Consider the following 10,092-nt stretch of genomic DNA (forward strand, 5'->3'; position numbering starts at 1 on the left):
TTGACCGAGAAATCTGTCAGATTTACCAAGACTCATCCTCTCCTAGAGTCTCAACCAGCACCTCTAGTAGTCCAGATGAAACCATACCATGCACAGATAGTTGTTGCAAGAACAACACTATCAAAGTTCTTTCTAAGCAAGAAGAGCTTCTCCTAGATCTCATAGAACAGATCAAGGACCCAGAGGAGAAATCTCGAAGACTTAGTGAGTTCCACAAAACCCTAGTAAAGGAAGACAGTACATCCCAACCTAGGATACAGGAACCCAAAGTTGATTTGGATAAAATCTACAATAGATTTACCAAGTCCAAAAAAGAGATAACCATCCACGATCTCCAGAAAGAGATTAAGGATACCAAGTCTGAGGTAATAACTCTTAGGCAAGAATTAGTCATCCTTAGGGTTGATCATGGTCTCATGGACCAAAGAGTAAAAAATTTGGAATTTACTTCTCAAGGCAATGAGGACATAATCTCATTACAGAACCCTTCTGATAATGAAGTAGATGGTACAGTTAACCCTACTGCAGATATGGAGCCCGAACCATCCGAGGGATCGTTCTTGCAAACCATCAGTAAAATTAATTTCCAGAAATGGCATTCCAAAGTCAGGATTGTCATAAGTAAGGATTTTCAATTCGAGGTAGTTGCCTTAATAGATTCAGGCACTGATCTCAACTGCATCCAAGAAGGAATCATTCCCTCTAAATACTTTCGGAAAACCAAAGAAAGGTTAACTTCCGCAAGCGGTGGGAAAATGCAGATTGAATTCAAAATCCCAAAAGCACATGTATGCCAAGATAATGCGTGTTTTAAGACCACCTTTGTTCTTGTTAAGAATATGACAGATAGGGTCATCTTAGGTAACCCATTTATGTGTCTGTTGTATCCTTTCACCACGGATAGTGAAGGAATCACTACCCATCCTTTTGGCCAACCAGTCAAGTTTAAGTTTCTTAGGAGCCCCGAACCCAAAGATATCAATAGTCTCCAAGAGGATTCTATCTCCAAGACCCTTAACCTTATCAAAGCCAAAACCCAACACCTTAAGTACCTTGGTAATGAACTAAGTTACAAAAGGGTTGATGAGCAATTGAATTGCAAGAGTTACCAATCAGACATCAGAAATTTTGAAGAAAAACTCAAGCATGAGGTCTGCTCTGATCTCCCCACAGCCTTTTGGCATAGGAAAAGGCACGAAGTTGCACTACCTTATCTCAAAGATTTCCATGAAAAGAACATCCCTACCAAAGCCAGACCTATCCAGATGAGTCAAGAACTTATGGATACTTGCAAGGCAGAAATAGAGGATCTTCTAAAAAAGGGAATCATCAGAAACTCTAGGTCACCATGGTCTTGTCCAGCCTTTTATGTCCAGAAAAACGCTGAGATTGAGAGAGGTGTCCCTAGACTTGTCATCAATTACAAGCCCCTTAACAAAGTCTTAGAATGGATTAGGTACCCTATTCCCAACAAAAGAGACTTAGTTAACAGGCTTAGTAAAGCAGTGGTTTTCAGTAAGTTTGACATGAAGAGTGGTTTTTGGCAGATACAAATCGGAGAGTCTGATAGGTACAAGACAGCCTTCACCACACCCTTTGGCCATTACGAATGGAATGTAATGCCCTTTGGTCTTAAAAATGTACCTTCTGAATTCCAGAACATCATGAATGAGATTTTCAATCCATTCTCCAGTCATACCATTGTGTACATCGACGATGTACTCATCTTCTCAAAATCCCTAGACAAACATTGGAAGCATCTTAGAACATTCTTCCACACCATCAAAAGAAATGGTCTTGTTGTCTCGGCCCCGAAGATTAAGCTTTTCCAAACAAGTGTCAGGTTCTTAGGTTTTGATATAAGGCATGGAGTCATCAAACCCATAGATAGAGCCATTCAGTTTGCAGAAAAGTTTCCAGATGAGATCCTAGAAAAGACCCAACTCCAAAGGTTCTTAGGATCCCTCAACTACATTTCTGATTTCTATCAAAACCTTAGGCAGCAATGCAAGCCTCTTTTTGATAGACTCCGAACCAATCCTCCTCCTTGGACACCTACTCATACATCGGTTGTCCAACAGATTAAAAAATATGTCAAGACACTCCCTTGCCTTGGAATCCCCTCAGAAAATTCCTTCAAGGTAGTCCAGACAGATGCCTCTAACATTGGTTATGGTGGCATTCTCCTTCAGCGTGCTGGTCTCACTTCCCCAGAACAGATTGTCTGTTTTCATTCAGGAATTTGGACTCCCACTCAACTTAATTATAGTACTATTAAAAAAGAGATTTTATCTGTAGTACTATGTATTTCAAAATTTCAAAGTGATCTTTTGAATCAAAAGTTTTTATTAAGAATTGATTGTAAATCTGCAAAACATGTTTTAGAAAAAGATGTTCAAAACATTGCATCAAAACAGATTTTTGCAAGATGGCAAGCCATTCTTTCAGTTTTTGATTTTGACATAGAATTCATAGCCGGAACTCAAAACAATATCCCTGACTTCCTAACCCGTGAATTTTTGCAGAATCTAGATCAAAATGTCCGGGAAGAAACCCGTACAACCCCAACCTCCTAAACTGCCCAAACAGCAAACCACTAGGAGTACCAGTCAGGCACAGAACCCTGGCACTTTAGTACCCTTTTCCAGTTCACCAAAGATTTCACCTGTGTCACCATCCATTGTTGCCAATCGTTATTTGGTCTCCACAATCCCGAAACCAAATTACCAAAGGCCCCAAGGACAACACAGTTATAGTTCTGCTTTAGCCACACTACCTTCCAAAGCACCTTCTCCATATGCTATTGAAGAACCCTTTGGCCCGATTGTGACTAAGCAACCTTCTTTTGCTCTTCCTCTCAGAACAGGTAGAGCCTCTTACATCAAGAAACCTTTTGTTTAGCATATCTCTTATGTAGAGCCACACTTGGCCCACATAACGGATCCGCTAGCATTAGCAATGGAAGTATTGCCCCATGAATGGCATTTCCTTCCCAAAAGCCCAGAGAAGAACATCAAATTCTATAAAGGCATTCTCATCCAAGAAAAGTCTGCCAGAATAGAAGACATCAGAGATAGGAATAATCCCTCAATTGTCCTATACCATAAATTCATAATTCAGAGTTTTGTAAGCTGCAAAGATTGGGGACACCCCTCCACTCTCAGAACACTTACAGTGCTCAAGGGCTCAGAACCCCTGTACAATTATTATGACTACATGGATGCATTTGAAAATGTATTATTCTTTCAAAATGAGACCTATGATCATTCATGGTTCATTCAGTTTGACAGGAATTTCAAGGGACAGATACCTTCGTGGTTCCTCAAGTGGTGGGAAATGTTTGGTTCAACTCCACAAAACTTCCCAGAGCCTCTACAGGATGCACTAAGATATTTCAGTTCTAGATTTCAGACGAATAAGCATTCTTCGCAGTTTCCAGCCATCTTGCATATGACAATTCAATACAAGATCCACTGGATTAGCATGTGGAATTATGCTATCAACCAAAATCTGCTCGATAGGGAATTCTTTACAAAATGGTGGGATAAATTCAGACCTACTGATGCTATCTCCAAACTATATAAAGACTTTCCTCTTCCAGTCCAGAGACCTATAGCTCATTGTACAAGATCACAGTCAAGTCTAGATTCCGTCCAGATCTCCGGAAAATCTAGTAAAGAACTCAAGGATCTTGCCCAACAGCTACTCCTCCAGTCAGAACAACTAGAGTCAGCAGAAAAGAACTCTCCTGCCTCTTCAGAAGCCTCGTGCAATCGTGTTCCAATAGACCCATTCCAGGATTCCCAAGATCCCTATGATGGTTATAACTTGGACAGCGATTAAGGCATTGCCAGAACGGCTCCCGGATGCTCCAGAACAGCTCCAGGACCCCAAGATTAGCTCAAGAACCACCTTTGCATATACGGTTACTATTCAAAACAGTACCCACACCAGCAAAGCTGCAGACAAGCTACTGCACAGTCCAGAACACTATGCAGAGTCACTATTCCAAGAAAAGCAAGGGGACAATACACTGTTCATAAACAGTGACCAGTTACTGTTCACTCAACAGTGCCCCAGCAGAATCATTGAAGTTACTATTGTTTTCGGTTGAAAAGATATTCACCTGGAAGTAAAAGCATTTCACCTTCGGTGATTCCCACAGTCTCCTGAATGGATCCAAGGCTCCCTCTATCTATATAAGGCATCCTTGGCCTCAGTCTAGAGCAGGCTTAATACTCCTCACGAGGCTTAATTTTCGAATTACCTCAGAGGCTTTCTAGACCTCACTTCTCTCTTCCTCCAGAGCTTCTTACTTTGTACTTAGAAATACTTTTTAACCAGAATGGCTCTTCTTCCCTCCTCTCCCAGTTTACACTTGTACTAGAACTACACTTGTAACCTATTTAAGCTTCCGCTCCCAGTGCCCTTTGAACGGCACCCTTTGTATGTAGCTTACCCCCATTTGGTATATATATATATATATATATATATATCCAATTACTAAGTGTAAATGTTTGGCCAAGTGCATATAGGATATTCAGTTCCAGCTTGGAGGGCCATTATGCTTATTAGAAGAAACAAATGATCCAACCAGTTATTAGAAACCTTTTTCCCTAATATTATTGTTTTTTATTATGGGCACTCTCCTTGACAACATTTTTTTATAAATGGAACCAGGATCTTGACCCATTGGTTGTATCTAAGAATTTCATGCCTTTTGGAGGAGGAATTAGACTATGTTCAGGGGCGGAGTATATTAAAGAATTCATGGCTACATTCCTCCATGTTTTGGTCACCAAATATAGGTAATTTGCTCACTTTAATTATCTAACTTGTGCAATTGTTGCAACAAAATTTTCCACATTTTGTCGTGGGATAAAAGAAACCTCTCAATTGAAATTGATCTATTTAAAATTCAAATTAAATACAATAAATTTAAATATTTTTGTTAGGTTCTAAATATTTAGGATTAAATGTTTATGTTTTGGAAATCCGAGAACAAAACATGTCTAGTCTATGTGTTAGACAATGCACAAAGGTGTATGTTTCAAGCTTCAAGTTCGAGCTGACTGCAGAAAAGAGGAGTCGGAATCTGCCAAGCTCAATCGATCAAGAATTAGGCCCGATCGATTAAGAATCACAAAAAAAGAATTTCTGCAAAATTTTAATCTGGCCCAAGCCCACGAAAATGTTTAGGGTTTCAATCTAACTTGTCCACATATAAAAGGGAAACCCTAATTACGTTTTTCAAGACTTTTGGAAGACTTGTGTGTTACTCTTTGTGAAATCTAAGAGGTTTTGTATCTTCTAACTACACAAGTATCTATCGGAGTAAGATCTACAATCAAGCGATGGTAGAACCTAGTTGCTGCTACAAAGATCAACGACTGAGGGTGATTTGTAACCTTTGAGTGGGATCTCAAAGTCACAAGTGTGAGTGCTTGTGTTGTAGTAAATCCAAGGAGAGAAGGAGTTTGTGGATTTGGAGCTTGCACATGGTTGTGTCAGTAAGTTACTACTGGAGGTAGCAATAGATTTTGGGTTAAATCTGATTGTAAAAACTTCAATTCTCTTATAGTAGATTTTTTTTACCTTGAGGATAGTTAGGTCAAATCCTCCCCAGGTTTTTACCTTGAAACGGTTTGTTTCATTGGTTTTCCTAGGTCATCATATCGTGGTGTTATTTATTATTCCACTGCTTTGCATGATATGATTTATTATTGTTTGATCTAGATATGAATAATTAACCTAAGTAATTACTTGGCTAATATATATTATATTAAATAATTTGGTTTAAAGGGTCTAAACAGAACAAACAAGTGGTATCAGAGCTGGTTAGCTTTTTTTTTTTTTTTTGGTATCTATACCTAGAGTTGATCCTTGACCCTTGCTGTCATGGAACACGGTCACTCTCTTGTGATCCTTCCTTACTTTAACGGAAATAACTATGCTTATTGGAAGGTTAGGATGAAGGCCTTCTTGAAATCTTTTGATGAGAGAGTATGGTTCTCTGTTGAAAACGATTGGAAAAGACTAACTATTGCTATTAGTGAATGGACTACTGCCCAAAAGGAAGCAGTAACCTTTAACAGTAAGACTATGAATGCAATATTCAATGTTGTCTCTATGAAAGAATTTATGAGGATCTCTAATGTGGAGATTGCTCACACTGCATGGAACATCTTGCAAACAGTGCATGAAGGCACTAAGGCAGTAAAAAGTAATAAATTGTAGCAATTGACCTCTAGATCTGGAAGTATTAGAATGTTTGATGATGAGTCTTTTGATGAATTCTATGTTAAGTTGAATGATATTGTCAATTTTGCTTTTAATTTGGGTGAAGTTTATGATCAAACTAAAATTGTTAGGAAAATTCTTAGATCATTAACTGAGTACTTTAGACCACAAGTGATTGTCATAATTGAAAGTAAAGATATTGATTCCATTCTTGTAGATGAATTTGTAGGATCTCTTCAGTCCTATGAATCTAACTGACCAAAAACTAACAAATCCAAATCTATGGCTTTGAAATCTGTTGATGATTGTGGATTTGATGATGAACTCTCATCTACTAAGATTGCTTATCTTGCCAAGAACTTTAGAAATTTTTTGAGAAATAATAATAGAAGGGCAAGAAATGGAAACAATGTTGACCTTAAGAATGTGAAAAAGAATGAGACAAATAAAAATAACAATTATGAAAAATCAAAAGATAAAGTTGCTCAATCTTATAATAATTATTTAGGATAACAGTGTTTTGATTGTTAGGGGTATGGTCATCTAAAATATGAATGTCCAACATTTTTGAGATCTAAAGGAAAAGCTATGGTTGTCACTCTAAGTGATGACGAAGTTTCTGATCATGAGTCTAAAAGTGATCAAGAAGGAAACTTTATGGCTTTCACTGCTACTACTATAGTAAGTGAAACTGAGACCGCTGATGAGAACCCTTTTAATGAGGAACTTTCTAAGAATGTTGACTTGCAAGAGGCTTATAACAAGCTTTGCAAGATTGCAACAAAAGATGTCATGAGTGTTGATCTAGGGTTGAAAAAGACAAACACCCTTGAGCAAGAAAAGAAAAATTTATTGTTGAAATTGTTTGATGCCAATGAACTCTTAAATTCTGTTAAGATTGATAACATGTCTTTACTTGAAAAGGTTAAAAGTTTAGAATTAGAATTATCTATTGCTAGAGAACAACTAGATTGGTCTTCTACTTGTAAACTGGATGATATGTTAAATGTTCAAAAAAAAATATTTATAAGAAAGGTTTAGGGTTTGTTGAGAGTGGTTCTTCTTTTATTGTTCATCCTTCTAAGTTTGTACCTGCTACATCTACTTCTGTTGTTCATCCATCTTTGTTTGAAGTTAAGGTACATAAGGAAGAAGTTCTAGCTTCTAGAAGAACTAGGGTAGATCTAAGTGAGTCAAAACCTAAGAATTCCAATCAATCTGGAAGCAAGAAACAACACAGGCCTCAATGGTTTTGTCATTTCTATGGTGGAGCTAGGCATACTTGCCCAAATTGCTTTAAACTGCATGCATCACATCAAAGCAAGCATCCAAAAAAAAAGTGCCTGTGCCAAAAGCACAAGATCCTATAGCACTTATCCATGAATTGGTAAAGGTTCTTAACCTTTATGCCAATACTAGAGCTGAGATTAGGGCTAATTCTAATAGAAACCCCAACTTCAAGTATGCATCTAAAAAAGTCTGGATGCAAAAGACTTAGTCTTAGTGAGTTTGTCTGATATGGTCCTTGTGTTAATTCTTTCAATCTCTCGTGACCAAAACTATTTTTCATTAGGGTTTGCACTTGCATTACATTCATGCATTTCATTCTAGATTTGTTTTTGATGGTTTTTAGTTTTTATTAAAAATAAAAATAAAAAAGTCAGGAAAAAAAAAAAAAGGAAGATTTTTGTATTATACATCTTCAAGATGTGTAGTACAGGTTGGCCTATGAAACTTGCATTTCATGACTGCGTACCTTCTTTAACTTTGATGAGCTTTATTTTTCTGCATTTTGCTAGTTTGTGCTACTGATTATATTGTGTGAGTTGTTTATGGTTTTTAAACACATGCTTTTGATTTCGAAGTCACATTCTTTTGATTATAAGGAATAAAAAATCCTAGGAGAAAGGCGTAAATAACCATCTCACCACTGTTACTCACTAATCATGAACACCTATGTGCAAATCATAAAAGCTATGCTCAGTAAGGTGTAGCATCTGCATAGCAAGATATTTAAGATGTTGCTATCAAAATAAATAAAAGAAGCAAAAAGCAAAAATAAAAACAAAGAAAAATATGCTTCAAAAGAAAAAGAAAAGGAAAAAAAAAAATTGCATGGTTGCAAGCGAGTTTTCTAAGAGATGTGAGAGTTATATAATGTAACTCTTTAGGTGATAGTCACTTTCAAACTTATGTGATTGATAATGTAAAAATTGTGCTTATTTAACATCTACATATCACCTTTTGGGTAAGTCATACACTTACTAGTTGCACACACCACAAGCAAGTCTTTGTTAAACTCTGTACATGTGATTGTGTGTTAATTTTTGTGACCATCCAAGATTTAACTTCTTGATATGTTTAATACATTTTGGGGGTGTGAGGAAAGAAATGTTTGATGAAATTTGCTTAGGATTGAATTTTTTTTTTTTTTTTGGAAAGATTGCTTTTGTAAAACATTTGAAATCATGAACATGCATCTCATATCATAAAAACTGGTTTACAAATGTTTCTGCAGAAAATTTTCCAGGTTTTTCAAAATTTCTGATTCTTCAAGATTCGATTGATCGAACTTGTTTTTTGACCAATCGAAAAGAGAAAAATAAATCAGTTTTAACGTTAAAAATTTTGGGTTTTCTCGATTCCTCTCGATCAGTCAGATCTGTTTTTAAATGATTTTTGATTCCTATCTCGATTCCTCCCTACAGATCGAAACTCGTTTATTTATTTATTTTTTTTGAAAAATAGGAATCAGATCACATGTTCTTCAGTGTTTTTGTCTTCCTCCTCGATCCCTCTCTCGATCCCTTCTTACTCAATTTTATTTTATTTTATTTTATTTTTTGTCTTTTTCTGAGTCAAAGTTTCAAAGGTTTTCTTCCCCAACATAGGGTAAGACTCTTTTACCCCTTCTTTTTTATTAAATTACATGCATTCATGCTTTTTTCATAAAATTTTTCAAAATTTTCGAATCAAAGAGATTTAGGATTTTTGGTGATTTTGAGTATTTTGATCCAATTTGTTTGGATGGGTTTTTGTTCATGCATCAATCATCATATATACATGATTCTCACCCTTTAATTTCAAAAATTTCATGATTTCTTCAAAATCTCGAAATTAGGGTTTATGTGTTCTTGAGGGAATTAGGGATTTTGTTCAGTTGGGCTAAATTGATTAAAATTGACTCTTGATATTGCTTGACTGAATGATTCTAACATGTTTTATACTTGTTGTGTTGTTCAATTGCTAAATATAATATTTTTTGAAAATTAGGTTTTTGAAAATTGGGCTTTTTGATAAATTTCTAATTTTCTTGGTCAATTTTCAAAATAGATATGAAAATGAACTGTTTTAGAGCATTACATCATGCATCATTTGTGTACTAATGTCATACATCATATAGTTTTTCAAAAATTTCATGTTATCTTGTCTCTAACTCAATCTGATGTAGTCTGCCCTTAGTTTCTATTTGTCCTTCATTTAATCTTTAGACATGGCTCCTAAGGTTGGTAGGAAATTCAAAACCAAAGCAAATAGAAACATTGCTTCATCTTCTTCTGCCTTTCCCTTAGTTGATAGGGTTAGGTTTCTTTGTGACAAGACTGAGGAAGTCTATGAGACCTTAACCAAGTATAGGTATATCTGGGGGAGAGAGAGAGATTGTTCTAGATGAATTAGATCCTTCCATACGTAGGAATCTAGTGTCTAGGAATTGGGTGTCTTTGTGTGATACTACTTTGATTAGAGAGTTTTACTCAAATCTCTAGGAATTGGGTGTCTTTCTAATCCTCCTCATACTGCTTTGATTAGAGAGTTTTACTCAAATCTCTCTGTCTATTCTGAGGTTACAGG

This window comes from Quercus lobata, chromosome 11 (genome assembly GCF_001633185.2).
Source record: "Quercus lobata isolate SW786 chromosome 11, ValleyOak3.0 Primary Assembly, whole genome shotgun sequence".
NCBI lineage: Eukaryota > Viridiplantae > Streptophyta > Magnoliopsida > Fagales > Fagaceae > Quercus > Quercus lobata.